At 39.0% G+C, this 16,615-nt stretch overlaps 1 protein-coding gene across 9 annotated transcripts in view; it reads right to left on the bottom strand.

Annotated features, from left to right (window-relative positions):
• Nucleotides 1-16,615, bottom strand: part of FHIT (fragile histidine triad diadenosine triphosphatase) — a 1,538,293-nt gene that overhangs the window by 870,422 nt on the left and 651,256 nt on the right. The gene's annotated exons all lie outside the window — the stretch shown is intronic.

The raw sequence follows: 16,615 nt of genomic DNA, 5'->3' as shown, positions 1-16,615 counted from the left end.
TTTTCAAATATTTTTCCATTCAGTTTGGCTTGCCAAAAGTTTTGAGATTTGGAGCCATTAGAATATTCAGATTAGATCTGAATTTTATTAGTATAGGGAGAACTCCTTGAGGAAAAATACCCGTTCCTAATGCAGATTGCATCTGCTCTGCAAGTGACAGCCTTAAGGTCTTCCTGGGATGCTGAGAGGAAAGATGACATCCCATAACACATAGTTAGTGTTCATCAGAGGCAGGTCTTGCCGGTATTTCCCAACTCCAAGGCCAACTCGCTCGTTCTCTTTCCTTCTTATATATCTCACTCTCTGTTCTCGCCTCCTCACAATCAAGAGGACCTAGATTCAAGGCACATCTTGGATACACCTTATCCAAGTGACCCTGAATAAGTCATGCAACCTCTCAAAGTTTTCAGGAAACCCCCTAAGACTAAAAGTTACAGAAAAGTTGTTGATCTTCATCAGCTAAGACAGTTTCCTAACTAGAAATCCCTTATCCCAACTAAATCCTAAGTCTTGACATAAAGTCATACAGAATATTTAAAGTTTGGGGTGGGGGCAATGAGGAGAAAGAGAGAAGGGCATGTAAAAAAATAATCAATGGACATTCTGTGCTTTCCATTGGTACCTACACAAAGTAAAATATGTTGAGGTATCCCCCCCACCAACTATGTGAGGTGGACTGATAGCCACAATGTAAGAGGAGTAACAGGAAGGATGGGTAGTTGTATGCCTCATGGGAAAACATGTCCACATCAATGACATCACAGGTCCATTGAATTTGGACACTTTCACACATTTAAGGATTTAAAAGACCTAAAAAAGTTCAAGATAGAATGCTTTTTTTCCTTGCCACCCCATTTTACTCTTGTCTAGACCAGTAATGGATTTTTCTTGTTCTTGCTAATACAACTCTTCAGAGCCATAGACTTATTCCTAGCATTTAAAGGAAATTGAATGATCCCCTGCCATTTTATCAAAGGAAAATTCGAGGTTCAAGAGAAATTAAATGACATACCCAGACCTTGCAGCTGAGAAGATATAGTGCTCAAACAAGAACCTGGCTTTCCTCTATTCTCATCTAATGTTCTTTTTTCATTATCAAAGTGGAGTTAAGAGGAGAAAAAGATTTGAGGACTTTAGTAAAATGCAAGCTCAATACAAGACGATTTGGTGACACCGGTATCAAGAAAGATAACACAATCTCTTATTACTTCATTACTTCCAGAGGTCCTAAAATATCTCACAATGGTGGGACCCCATATAGCATGTTGTATTCTGTTCTAGTTTGCAAAGGGCATTGATAAATTGTAGATCCCCAAAGGGAAGGCAAGGAGGCTGGAGATCATGTCATATGAGGATCAGTTGAAGACACATGGGGATAGTTTAGTGCCAAGAAGAGAAAAATCCATTGAGAGCTGTCCATGGTATGTCAAGAGCTGTCAGATGGAAAAGACAATGGACAATCTTGTGCAGCCCACAGCGAGTTTAGGGACATCATGGGTAGACGCCAATCAAATTTAGGCTTGATTTCAGTTTAAAAGGAAACAAACAAAAACAATTCCAGATAATTAAAGAGAAGAAGGGCTGCCTCCCAAAAGTGTGGTTTCCCCATCTTTGGAGGCTTCAGGGAAAGGCTGGAGGGAATGAATTTTTGAAGAGATAGACTGGACAACAGGACCACTCAGGTCCCTTCCAACTCTCAAAATCTCTCATCCTGATCCTGGGAAAGAGTTATGTTTTGGTTTATTTTGTTTTTTCAATGCAACACCAGGCTGATTGAATGCATTGTTTTACACTGATTTTAATTGTTGTTATAATCTGATCTGTTTGTACCCAGCTAATCTGTATTTAATCGGTATTTTAATTTTATTACAAAACAGCCAGAATGCAGCTGCAGCTAGGCACCACACAAGTAAATAAAATGCATTATTATTTTGATTATGTGTATGCATATGAGCTACATTGTACTTAGGTCCAGACTGTATCCACTTTCCCTCCCCCTGTAATTTGTTCCCATTAGCTCCTTCTCATAGGCTCAAATAGGAGGGACATTGGAAATATCTGTTTATTTCCGAGTGTGTTATGCAATAAGATGCTAGATTTATACACCTTAATTTACCAAGTGTTTTGTGACTCATTTATATATTCATGAAGCATTTCATTGTGCTAAGTGTTTCTATTAACTAATTATATTGGAATTTAATTCTGAGGAAAACAAAAGAAAGAGGGAAAAAGAGGGTAAAAATAGGGTATCAAGTAAATTTGTCCATGCCAGAAATATATATTTCCCTACATGGAATTCTTTCCTGGGATTTCTATTGGGATTCTCCCCAGGAATCTGGAATGATGGCATTAATAAAACTCTAGGTGTCTTAGAAGACTTTGCACAAGCATACAATATGTTCTAAACTCCTGTGTAACTATTTGAACAACTTGACCTTCTTTTAGTTCCTTGAAAGAACTGTTAGGGATGAGCACAAGAATCAACATGAGAAATTATGAAAGGCTTAAATGTTGCTGGGGTGGGGGAGAACCCATATAACTATAGAGAGGACTTGACAGGAAGAACATAAATGGAAGGAGTTGGAGGATTCTGGCTTCAGTTCTTCCACATTTTTAAGACAGACAATTTGTCTGTAACCTTTCTTTTTTCCCCACCAGGCAATCTCGCTAACTGTGAATATAACACAGGCTCTCAGGAGCCAGGCTGGAGGGCTTTTATGCTCTCTTCTCAAAGAACTCAGCCTCAGGTATTCAGCACATGTTCTGAAGCTCACTTAAGCCTCTTCTCATTCCTTCAAACAGGGATTACAAGCTGCTTCCAGAAGTTTATCAAAGTTGACAAGAACAGGGGATGAAAGGGAGGTTCAACTTGCTTACAACAAGAGTTTATTTATTTTCCACTTCATTTTTGGCTAACAGGATGGTGCACTGGCTCTGGAGGTCAAGGAACTGGGTTCAAAGCCCCTCTCTGATGTTTCCTATCTATCTGGCTCTGGTCAAGATATTTAAACTACTTAGGGCTCTGTTTTCTCATCTGTACAATGAAGAGACAGGAGGATTTGGCCTTTGAGGCCTTTCCTTCAGGATACCATGGGGCAAAAAACCCCACTGGTTTTAGAAGAGTACCTGAGTTCAAATCCTGCCTCTAACATTTAACTCTGTCATGTCTTTAAGCAAGTAAGTCACATAATGTCTAAGGGCTTCTTTCCCTCAACTATAAAATGAGTTTAATAGATGAAATGATTTTTTAAAGGTTCCTTCTACCTATGGATCTAAAAGCTTACAAATCTCTGTTCTGTGATTTCATCCCCCTGATAGATAAACTTCCGCTACTAATTCAGAAGTTATAGTTTGAGTGGATTTATATTCTGATTTATAAACTGAGAGAGCTGTCTGGGGGCTCTGAAAGGGAATGGCTTGCTTGGAGTTACTCAGCTAATAAGTCTTTGTGAATATACAGGAACCCTGATTTTCTCCTGACTCTGAGCCTGGCTCACTATATACCACCTTATCATCATCATCATCATCATCATCATCATTATCACTGTTGTTATCACCATCATCATCACAGTCACCATTGTCATAATTATTGTCATCATCATTATTGCTGTTACCATCATCACCATCATCAATAGTCATTATCATTGTAATTGTTATCATCTTTATCATCATCATCATCACTAATTGTCATAGTCACCATTGTCATAATTATTGTCACCATCATTATTGCCATTACCATCAATACCATCATCAACAGTCATTATCATCATTGTAATTGTCATCATCATTGCCATCATTTGCATCATCATCTTCATCATCATTTTTATTACTGTTGCAATCATCATCACTGTCACTGTCACCACCATCACCATCATCATTATCATAATCAACATCGTTGTTATTACTGTCATTGCCATTATCATTATGATGGTTATATATTGTCACTGTAATCACTGCTGTTGTCATCAATGCCGTTAACATCATCAAGATTTAGATAGTGCTTTATAGTTTCCAAAGCACTGATACACACTGACATCCCTAAAAAATACATTGAATAAGTATGATTATTCTCTTTATCCACTATCCATATTGATCACAACTATAAAAACAATAATAATAACAGATTAATACACAACTTTAAGGTTTACAAAGTATCATATATATTACATCTCATTTGAGTTAAATAACCAACCCTTTGGGGTAGGAATACCTGCAATATCTCAAGCTATCTATGACCCAATGATCCAAGATGGTGGCTGAGAAAGGGACAATTGCTAGTTAGTAAAAGAGCACTGTATTTCCATTAGGTTATAAGTCCCTTGAGGGCAAAGACTATCTTTTGCCTCTTTTTGTATCTCTAGTATTTGACATATTGCCTAGCTGACAGAAGCTTAATAAATATTTATTGATTGATTTTGAAACTAAAGGACTTGAATTTGAATCCTAGCTCTGATACTCATAATCTGACAAACTGAGAAGCATTTGCCTACTTCTAAGATGAAGGTTTTGGACTGGATGATATTGAAAGTCTCACACTTCTCATTTATGAACTTAGAAAATGAATATATGAATTAATAAAGAAAGAAAGAATAAATAAATGATGAAAAAATACCATTTTCTTTATAACACTAAAAACAAAAGATGTCTCCTTGTACATACTTCAAGGCGCTCTTTTATATGACTTATACAGTCCATAGAGTACCTTGAGTCCCTGCCTTTTTTCAAGATTTAATTCTAGCACCACCTTCTCTGGAGAAGGCTTTTATCAAGTGCCCCCATTTGCTAGTGCCTTCCCATCCAAGGTTACCTTGAGTCTGCTTTGTCTATGAATATATCATATGTCCCTGGGGTTTCCTGGTTAGAAAGTATGATCCTGGAGGGCAGATGTGGCTTCTTTATATCTCAAATGCCTAAATTAGAAGCCCAGCACACAGGAGATACTTTATAAATGTTCACTGAAGGATTGACTGGCTGATCACCGAGGTTGATTTTATTGTTAGTCACTCCTCCTTTGAGCATATGCTATCCAAGAATACTTGAGGCATCAAATGATTCTTCCAAATCATGTGATTCAGAAAATTAGTGCAATTTAGAAAAGTTAAATTGAATTGTAATCCTTTTAAAAATAATTACTTTTGTTTTTGCCTTTTCTGTCTTGGAGAAACACATGCCAGGATGCTTAGTTAAGAGTTATTCTTAAAAAGCAAGAAACAAGAATATCACCAGAGAGACAGCGTCTACCCAGCTCTGCACAGATCTCTATATTTTAGAGCCGTTGGCCTCTTGAGGCCTCAGCCCCATCATCTGTGTCAATCTGTACCTCTCGCCAAATCCTCCTCTAACTTTCCTCTTTCATTTTTTCCAGTCCTGAATTGCTGTACTTACCACTAGTTACAGAACATATCTGATGGGAGGGGGTGGAATAACAATCCTAAAGTGGTCTCTCAGGGAGTTGTTCCCAGTAACTCTGGGAGATGCAACAGATTTGAGCGAGGGCCCATGGGATATGTGATAAGGATGTGAAAAGGACATCCAGGATGATACAAACCACTCAAGAACCTCAGTGCCAAAAGGAAAAAATTCAGAAAGCAGCAAGACTCCAGAGTTCTAAGACTGAGAGAGTATTAGGCTAGGAAGACCCTGTTAGCAGCCAACACTCTGGAAAAGGGGTTTAGACAAAGTTCTAAAAACCCTAAAGGCAATAGCAAGTAGCTGTACTGCATAGAGTGCAACTCAAAAATTTTATCTATGCCAGGCACAATGCTAGGCATTTGGGATATCAAAAACAAACAAACAAACAAACAAACAAAAAACAAACAAGCGAAAAAACCCCAAAGATTAAAAAGGAAACAATTCTTTTCCTCAAGGAAACATTCCTCAACATTCCTTGAGGGAAGGGAGAAGACACGTTTGCAGATTTACAGAGGAAATATAAACTATATGCTAATTAAATATGAAGTCATTTCCAGGCAGGAGTAGAGGAGGATAACATTATGGTAATAACTGTGGGAATCAGGAAAGACCTATCTCAGAGGAAAAGCATGTTGAGATTTTAAAGGATTCTAGGAGTTGGGAGGTGAGGAAAGAGAGTGTTCTAAGTTTGATGGAGAGTCTATACAATGTGATATAGAAGAAATGGATTGAGAAATCAGGAACTTCTATGTTGCAGAATCTGTTCTACCCCTAGCAAGCAGTGTTAGCTTGGAATGATTCTTCTTTCTGCATCTCACTTTCCCCATTTACAAAATGAAAGCATGAGAGAAACAAACTTCTAAGGTGCCTTCTGGTTCTTATGTTCTGTGACCATAAGCTAGGAGGGAAAAAAAAAGGAGGGATGAAGGGAGGGAGGGAGGGAGGAAAAAAGGAGGAAGGAAAAAATAAGGAAGAAAAAGGAAGGAAGGAAGGAAAGAATGAAGAAAAAGGAAGGAAGAAAGAAAAAAAGGAAGGAGAGAATGAAGGAAAATGAAAAGGAAGAAAGGGGACAAAAAAGGAAAAAGGAAGGAAAGAAGGAAAAAGGAAAAAGGAAAGAAGGAAGGAAGGAAGAAAGGAAGAAGAAAGAAAGAAAGAAAGAAAGAAAGAAAGAAAGAAAGAAAGAAAGAAAGAAAGAAAGAAAGAAAGAAAGAAAGAAAGAAAGAAAGAAAGAAAAGAAAGAAAGAGATAGAGAGAGAGAAAAAAAGAAAGAAAGAGAGAGAAAGAAAGAAAGAAAGAAAGAAAGAAAGAAAGAGAAAGAAAGAAAGAAAGAAAGAAAGAAAGAAAGAAAGAAAGAAAGAAAGAAAGAAAGAAAGAAAGAAAGAAAGGGTATTTATTAAACACAGACTACATTCCAGGCACTGTTCTAAGTAGTAGTAGAACTTAGAAGGAATCCAGAAGCTTACATTCTAATAAGTGAAGACTACAAATGCAAGGCAATGGTCAAAATGGGTGAATTGGGAAGCCATAGTATGGTGATGGGGCAGTTAAGTGTCACTATAAATAGAATGCTATAGGAGTCAGGCAGATTTGTCTTCCTGAATTCAAACCTTGCTTCAGACACTTACCAGCTGTGTGATCCTGGGCAAGTTACTTAATCTTGTTTTCCTCAGTTTCCCCATCTGTAAAATGAGTTGGAGAAGGAAATGGCAAACCACTCCAGTATGTCTGCTAAGAAAACCCCATATAATGTTGTGATAAAAATGAATAGATAACAAATGGTGATTGGAACAAGAGGACAATTGACTGGTCTCTTCCAGGAATAGTAGTATTGACTTGGTTAATATTCCAAGATATAGGTGGGAAAAGGATAGGGGGAATTGTTACTCCATGAGCCATGGCAGGGGATGGGTCATTTTTGTGGGGCCACATTGGGCAGGTGACCCAGGCTCTATTGATAAAGAAGTCAAACCAAGAGAGGGCATCTCTACTAAATGTGGCTTTTGAAGACATTCCCCAATTCCTTTCTAGTCCCACAATCACCACCAATCCAAAAAGATTCTCTTAACCTTGTAGTAAATTGACCAGAACCAACTACCAAATTTCTATACAGGCTTCAGAATACAAATTACTTCCTTTCACATCATCAAGACTCTTCCAGAAATAGGTTTCCTGGTCTCTTCCACCTGGAGAGGAGCACCTGATGCATATGACAGTTCCCTGTTACATGAAGATGAAGAAACTCAACCCCAGACAGAGTCTGAATTTAAACTAGGTCCAATTCCATTTAACTATAATCCATTAAATTCATATTTTTATTCTTCCTGTGTCCTTTTTTTCTCCTCTGTTTTCTTTTCTTTAAGATCTTCTTTTCTCCATCTACTTTTTCTTCATCTCGTACCTTAAGCTATGTCAGGATACCCAAACCCAACCTTTGTTATTACCCAGATGTCATGATGGCAACCAGGGGCTAGAGGCCATAGTCCCCAAGAGGAAACTGAGAGACAGCCAGCCAGGGGGAAGCCTCGGAGGCCTCTGGGTCCAGTGGAGTGAGGACCAAGTTGCCCGGGAGGGGAGGAAGACATGAAGTGGAAAGCTGAAATGTACCTGAGAATAGTATGTGTGGAGCTCCACAAATAGAAATGGTGGAGTCCAAGAACAATGTCACAGGGAAGCTGGCAGACACCCAACAGAGCAGAAAACAGCAGAAGGCAGAAGGTAACATGAGTGTGGAGTGAGCTGTGAGAGTGGTGAGCTCTCGGCAACGCTAATGAGGGAGCCCGGGCTGTCGGCGATGGCAGGTGGAGACAGATCCAGAGGCTTTGTACAGCCATCGAGGGCTGGGAGCCAAAGCACAAGTGACAAGCAGCCACCTCAAGAGAGGCAGGGAGAAGAATTGCATCAAGAGACGTGTCAACTCCCAGGCCCATGGCCATGAACGACAAACAGAATATCATATATGTTAGTATTTATATACATATATATGAATACAATATATACATGTATGTAAGTTACATCTGAATAGATCTGTGTGTACAATGCATATATGAATATATATACATACCTATGTATACTCTATAAATATATATATGTATATATATATTTATATATTTATAAAACCCTTAACAAAATATCTGGCATAGAGTAGGTGATTAATAAATGCTTATTCCTTTCCCCTATAAGCATATATGTTCATATATATCTATATCTATATATACACACACACATACAAGTTTGAATCTCTATGTATCTATGCATGTATTTCTATTCAGGTATCTTTAATATATAGTTATTTGACTTATTTGCCCAAATATTAACCAACATCATATATATATATATGTATATGTATGTTACTATATATGTGTTTATGTAGACATGCATATTTCTATATAAAGTATTATATGTGTATATATGTATATCTATGCAGAGACATATATACATACAATATACACACATTTACACACACACACACATATACATATATTTGATTGTGTGTGGATCAGATTAGATTTGTTTACCCAAATTTTTCTTCAGAGCTCCAGGGCTATGGCCCTTAAAGTTAAGAATAGCATCCATCAATACTTGAACCAAACTAATACCAGGTGCTTATGCTATCAGGCAATAATGTTGGCTAACGATATAGAAAGTCCTTGTTAAAGCCAACCAATTGAGCTTGAAGGTCAATCCCATCATAATGGGGGGCCTCAGAGAATTATTCTTCCTAACTAGTTATTGATCGGGAGGAATCATGAGTGTCTTACATCCAATCATCATCCCCAGCTTGTTACCTCAGATCAACAGACAGTAAATATGGTGGATGTTCATCTTGCAATCTGCTATCTGGGGATAATATAGCCTTCACAATGTGATGTAAAGAATGAAGGCGACTGGCATTTAACAGTCCTATAATAGGAAACATTAGGAATTTGTCATTCACAGCAATGTTATGGAATCATTAGAGTGACTACTGCGTTGCTGTCAAACAAGGTGGGAATTGGTTATGTCTATGGCTTTGCCTGTTGAGTGGATCAAGGATACACAAAGGTTTCTGTTTTGTGCAGTGAGAGTTATGATTATAGGATTCTGAATCTGAAGCTGAAAGGAACTTCTGAAAACATCTTGTCTACCTTGTAATTTTTACAGATGAGGAAACTGAGGTCCATCAGATTAAGAGCCCCAAATCATAAGAGTATCAGAGATAGGAATTGAACCCAAGTCTATTGTTAGGATTACCAGGTGAGTTCTCACCTTGTCACTGTCCAGACAACCTGAGTTCTCACCTGGTAATCCTAACAGTCTATCACAGCCAGAGAGTACTCTTTTCAGTGTTCCTTACTGCCTCCTAATTATTGTCTGGTACTAAAAACAAGGGTAGCACAGTGCTACCTGAAGACAGGGAGACTTCTCTTCCTGAGTTCAAATCTGGCTCCAGGCACTTACACTCCAGCATTACTGAGGAAAACCAATTATATTGACCAACAGTAAAACAACCAATTCATGAATCCCAAATTAAGAGCCCTTGCCTTGGAATATTGGAACAAGGCTTAATGATATATCAAAATAGGAAAGATGGAGCTAGAAGCATCATTATATATTCAGCCTTGTGCTTGACCCACTCCCTTTATCCTGTGAAATATACAAAATTATGACTGCTCTTAAGAAGTCCAAAGCATCCCACTTCGGATGCACTTCAGCTGAGTTGTTTTCAGCATTCACTTATCCTTGGCTGAAATAAAGGTACCCCTAGCTAGGAGTTGCTTAACTCAAGTAGCCTCCGATGGAAGCGATGCATCTTGGACTCATCACTGCATCTCTCTGTATGACTTTGTTTACTTCTTTACCTTTTATTTTGCTTTGGGATTGCAAGGCAGGGCCTTTTTCACATCCTTCCTTACTCTCCATCTCATTGACCAAAGCAAAGGAAATGTTTTTTCTCCTGCAAATCCAGTCACTTATACAATTATAGAGGCATCTATAATACATAAATGCAGACATTTACACATTTTATATATACATATATATATATATGTATATCTGCACACACACACACACACACACACACACACACACACACACGAACATCTATGTGTATCTATAATGTGTGGGATCGATGTTGTTACGTGATTTTATTGTTACAAGAGACTTCCAGGGAGGAACTCCTTTTACACATATATGCTAGCAATTGTTAAATTAAATTAAGTATAATTTCTGATATGTAATATGTAAATTAACATTATAGATATTGATGTTAATATTAATTAATATTAAGGACCTACTTGTGACAAAGACTATGATGTGTGAAGATATAAATATAACATCTGGAAAATTTCTGCTCATATTAGACTGGAGAAATATAATAAGTATTAATAAGTAAGTGTATGTAAAGTCAACAAAAATGATTGGAGGAGGCAAAAGGGGAAAGCATCACAAAGGAAGCAACACTTGTGAGGGAGCATGAATTTCTAAGAGATGGCAGAAAAAAGGGAAAATAAACTGTGCAAAAGGTCAGGATAAAAGATAGACTGTCCTATATAGGAATCAACAGCAAGAAAATAGGATAGTGTGAATGAAAAGTAACATGATAAGCTTTAAAAGAGGCTGGGGACTGATGGTGAAGAGCACTAAATATCAACCAGAAGGAGTTTATGTTTAGGACTTTAACTCAGGTCTTTGTATCCCCAAGTGCCTAGCACAGTGCCTGGCACATAGTAGGTGCTTAATTAATGCTCACAGGATTCAACTGTTGGTAGTATGTCTACTCAAGTTAAGAAACACCTATTGGGCTTCTGCCTTACAATCTGAACACAGCCAAAGAAATCCCTGGTATCCACTGGAAGGAGAAAGATCTAGGAATCTTAAGGCCACAAGCTGTCCTTCCATTTTTTTAAGGGGGCTCCTATTTCATAACATACCTTTTTATGAAATCCGAAATAAAGGCAAAGTGGTTACAGAGCCCGGTCTTCAGATGCTTAGGAAGCTATTTTTGTCATTGGTCACAAGGGACCAACGTCCCCTTTCAGGGATAGAAAAGCAGAGGGAGAATATATAATAAACTCTTGTGTTGATATGACTTTTATTCACAGAATAGAGAAAAATAATCACTATTCAAAGGCAGAGGGAAAAGGGAGCTCTTGAGTGGGTTGGGAAATATGCTATTAAGTCATGCAAATAAATCCAGTGTCAACACCACAGCCTGAGCTTATTTTATTCATGCATTTCTTTAATGAGAATTCAAAGGCAATAAAGTTGGGAGTTGCCTGGGTTTTGTCCCGAATAAAACTTGGGTAAAGCTTTGCGGATGTTTTCAGGGAGGTCCTTGTTTGTGATTTCTCTACCTTGAAGCCTTTTTCCAGTTATTGTTCTGCCTGCTAACAGGCTTGTAATGGGGCCATTTCTCTAGCTCTTCACAAGAGAAGACAGGGATCCTGCATATTGCTTTCCCTGTGGAGGTCACTGTTAAACAGAGCTAGAAGGGACCTCAAAGAGCATCCAAGAGAGGCAGGGAAAAGGAAGTCTGGATGGGATCTGAGTCGGGATTCTCCCTCTGTTATTTCCTTCTGGTGGGACCTCAGGAATATAACAACTTCTAATTCAAAAAGTATTTATTAATTGCCTGCTATGTCCCAGAGCCAGTGCTAGGCCTTGGAGGATTCCAGAGACAAAACCAGTCTGTGTTCTACAAATGAGAAATGACCTGTATACAGAGATGCACATAAAAAAGGAATATGAAGTTTTTTGGGGGGTAGGGAATTTTTTTTGAGGGGGATCAAGGAGGACATTGAGGGAAGGAAAGATCAGGAAAAGTTTCCTCCAAAAGGTGTCATTGGATCTGAGCTCTGATGTGAGCCAGGGGTTCCAAGAGCTTTGGGGAAGAAAGGACCAGGGCTGGATAAGGGGCAGCTTTAGGGGATGTGGAAAGGGAATATTAAATAGTTAAGCTTGTGTGGAATCTAGAGTAATCAGAATTAACCCAGTCTACAACTACTTCAATTAAAAAAGGACAGAGTAAAGGATGCTATAAATGCAATTTGTAATTTTAATATTTGAGGTGATTCAGTGAAGGAGGGGGCAGAAGGACCCCAGAATACCACGAGGTAGCTGCAAGTGTATGCACTACTCTCAGTTTCATTGTCCAACACCATTGGACCTGGTCACGCCATTCTAGTTGTGGCTCTAAACCAGTGGTCTTCAAACTTTTTAAATAGGGGGCCAGTTCACTGTCCCTCAGACTGTTGGAGGCCGGACTATAGTAAAAACAAAAGCTCACGCTCTGTCTCCGCCCCTCAGCCCATTTGCCATAACCTGGCTGGTCGCATAAACGTCCTCAGCAGGCCGAATGTGGCCCGCGGGACATAGATTGAGAACCCCTGGTCTAAACCATGCAATAACCTCTTAGGGAACTTCAAGTACGAGGATTCTATGATGCTGGAATCTTAATCCTTCTGGGGATTAAGTTTTTGTTAAATGTGAAAAACAGAATCAGATAGAGAGGCTGCATGGGACAGTGGTAGAGGTGGGAAGGTACAAGACAAAAACCACTGTTTGGAGTCAGAACCCATTAATTCAAATCTTGCCTCTGGTACCTATGCTGCTTATGGGAACAGGGGCAAGGTAGGACCTTATTCCTCAGGGAAGGGATGGACGGAGGAGAGTGGGGAGGATAGGGAGAAATCCATAACTTGTGAGGTTCCAGTCTTGCTGGTGATGTTACAGTTCTTATGCTTCTTGGCGCAGTGTGGACCACTGGATCCTAAGATAACTTTCAAGGAATAAGTCTTTAACTTTAAAAACATATTTTATTTCACAAAGGACAACAGATAAAGTCCTGTCAAGCTGTCATTAGAAGTTTAATGATAGTCTGGTAGCAAGCCGAAGTCTCTCCTTCTCCTTTGTAGACATACATCAGGTCCGATTTCAGAGCCTTAATTTGAAGAAGGATTTATAGCAATGAAAAGGTATAATATAATTTTGATTTGGGTTGCACTTGGCTGAGGGAACCAGATTACATTTATATGAAACTGTATTAGCAGCTAGGACTGTAGTCACCGAAGCCAAATAAAGGGAGAAATTGCTAAAAAACTAGGAAAGTTTTCCAAAATCCACTGCTTTGTTCTGCAAACTACAATTCTGAATTACACGGAAGCAATCCCCACAGAAATAGGAAAGGCAGATGGTAAAAATGCCGGTGTTTGCTAGACCTCTACATTCATCAGTTTGTCATCAGCCTAATCTAGTGGTCCATTCACAGTACCAAAGACAAAATTAATTAACCCTTAGAGACATGGTAAAGTTAGGCAAGGAAAAAAAAAACATAACACATCCATCTCTCACCTCTGGGGGCCTTGATCTAATCCAGAGGCTCAGAGAAATCCATCAAAACGTCTTAGAAATCTTCAAGAAACCTCAGTCCATCCCGTGCCACCATATGCCATGGTGTATACATATTGCCCAGTAGCCCTATGCTATTGGCTTTCCGAGATTCCCTACCTTCTCCCCATAAGCTATTTTAAAATTTACTCTTTATATTTGTATGGAGCGCAATAAATCATTTTTGGATACATCATGTAAATATTACTTCCTCTGGGCTCACAGGGCCGCGGTGATAATTCCATTGCTATTGTAGGCTCCTAAGTCCCTTCTAGCTCTAACTATGTAACCCTATAATTTTTATATAAGTAGATCAGATTAGACAGATTATCACCTTTGGGTGGGGTTTGGAGATGGATTGGAAGAGACATCGAAGGATACAAATTCATTTATGACAAATTATCTTGCTTTAACCTGAATAGTCTGAGCCCATCACTGCAACAAAGTGATGTGTGTGTGTGTGTGTGTGTGTGTGTGTGTAAAGAACTCAGGGTGATAGTATAGGGACAAATCACTACTCTTTCTCCTTAGTCTGATGGACTTTCTAATTCACCATGCAATTAAAGATTTTATCAACTTGGGAAATTGTCCCCCACAGTACAGATCTACCAGTTTGTGGCTTGATGGACAAGTCCTAAGCTTTTCCTGAGATCTTAGTCTTGTCCAAGACTAAGAAGTGGGCAAAGAACAAAAGCAAATATGAATTCAGATTTTCTCACTATAACTCAATGCTCTGCCCACTGGACCACAGTGCCTCTACTAGCTGAGACATCATACTGCATTGGAAAGGGTAGCAGATTTGGAGACAGAAGACCTGGATTCCAATTTCCATTTTTCCACTTTCTACCTTGGCCTCTAGGGAATCCACTTCCTTTTTAGAGTATTTCTGTCTTGTCTCATTGGTAAACGACCTTTGTGGTCCCTTGTAAGTCAAAATACATGATTTAGTGCCCAGTTGGCCTTCAGTTTCCTCATCTGTAAGGGGAGGACCTAGCCACTGAGCTTGCCTTTGATTCCTGGGTACAGTCAAGAAGAAGTCATTAAAAAGACAGTTGCCAATGTCCTTAATAGGAAGCAGTGATTACAACCAGGAACAGGTTATGGCAGCCCCACAGCTGCCTTTAAATTGGTTGTGGCAACCAAAGAGATGGAGCTGCCAGGACTAGGGAAGTCTGCTTGCCAGTGGCTCCTGACCTCATTAGACATCATCTGACACATTGGGGCTACAGTTTAGGAAGGGCATTGAGAAGTTGGAGAATATTCCCAGATGGTCACCAAGATGGCGACAGATCTGGAGTGCATGACATCGAAGGGGAAGAGAAAATTAAGAGGAGATAAAATAGCCATCTTTAAGTATTGGAAGGGCTGTTAAGTGCAAGAGGGTTTTGATTTCTGAAGCCGAACAGGGAATGGAACCCAGAGAGGAACCAGGATAAAATTTCACAGTGGCCAATTTTTTGGGGAAAAAATGCTGATGATGAGAGCTGTCCAAATGAAAAATGAATTTGCCTTGGGAGGTGATGGGATCCTTCTTCCTGAAGGTCTTTTCATGACCACTTATTGAATATATTGACCTGGGAAATTCATTTTTATATGACTCAAATGGAATCCCAGCTGAGATTCTTCCTGATTCTCAAATTCTAAAATCTTTTTCCCTATAGTCCTTGCAAGTCCTAGAGTTATGATCATACAATGTGGTTGCCTCAGACTGCCTTTCTAACATGAAAATTCCTGTCCCTTGTCATTCAAAGACAGAGGCAAAATAGAGCAGCTTGACCATTGGGAAAATAAAGTTCTTGCCAAGAAACGACACAAAGCCACCTTCTTATCCATTAAAAAAAAATGGAAAAATAAAGGGAAATGGTGAACCATGAAGTCTACTTCATCATGTATAAGGGCTATTTATGCCCCATCCTCATCTCATCTGATATTCTGAAAACATAATGAGTTGAAATTGAGATCTGGAATGGTGTCTTCTGAAAAATTCTAATTTTTAAAATATTCATTTGAATTTATTCACTACACTCCAAATTATTTTGGGGAAAAATCATTCTGCTATTCCCTGATGATTGTGTCTAGACTCACCCAAGAAAGAGACTTCAAGGAAATTGATGGGAAATTGATGCCCTCGGCTTGCTTCTGTGTGGGTAGGTAACACTGATTGACCCCTACCTTACAGATCTTCCATCTAGTTTCTCAGCTTAATTTGGACAGGCAGGGAAGAAGCATGAATCCGTCCCCAAGCACTGCCTGGCTTCCCTCCTTACAGTTTAACCACAAGTCACGGTTTCTCTCTACGGAGCCCAGGAGCAGCTGCTAGCCAAAACTACAGAGCCACTGTGGTATATATAAGATTTCCATTTCAGTCGAAAGCTGAGAAATGCACAGTCTTATGACCTAGGATTTCTTTATATTCCAAAAGGCCTTCAGATTTTAAACACGTCTAACCCAGGTTCTATGGATGTGGACTTCTTAAGACTGGCTTCATTAGCCACCCTAGAAAATAAATTGCCAAGTGAGAGAATAGCCATCTTTTCCATCCCCTTCCAATTCTTCCTAGTTATTATCCACCTTCTCTCCCTGCTTAGAAAGCTTTTCCAAACAAATTACAGGAGTCTAACAAGGAGAGGGCAAGGGAAAAACCACTGCTATAAAAATTGTTGAGGAAAAAAAAAGTGTTCTGGTGGGGTGATCTGGTTCCCACAATTTATTCTTTAATAACTTCTACTGTAATATTTCTGGGGCACATCAAAGGACAAGAACAGACTGATGTTGGTAATCCCTCTCACATATAAAAACTTTCATTACTGGGTGTTAAAGGCATCATTCTGTCTGAGAA

This window comes from Sminthopsis crassicaudata, chromosome 1 (genome assembly GCF_048593235.1).
Source record: "Sminthopsis crassicaudata isolate SCR6 chromosome 1, ASM4859323v1, whole genome shotgun sequence".
Lineage (NCBI taxonomy): Eukaryota > Metazoa > Chordata > Mammalia > Dasyuromorphia > Dasyuridae > Sminthopsis > Sminthopsis crassicaudata.
Note: the sequence above shows the minus strand (reverse complement) of the source record. Positions and strands in the feature narration are given on the sequence as shown.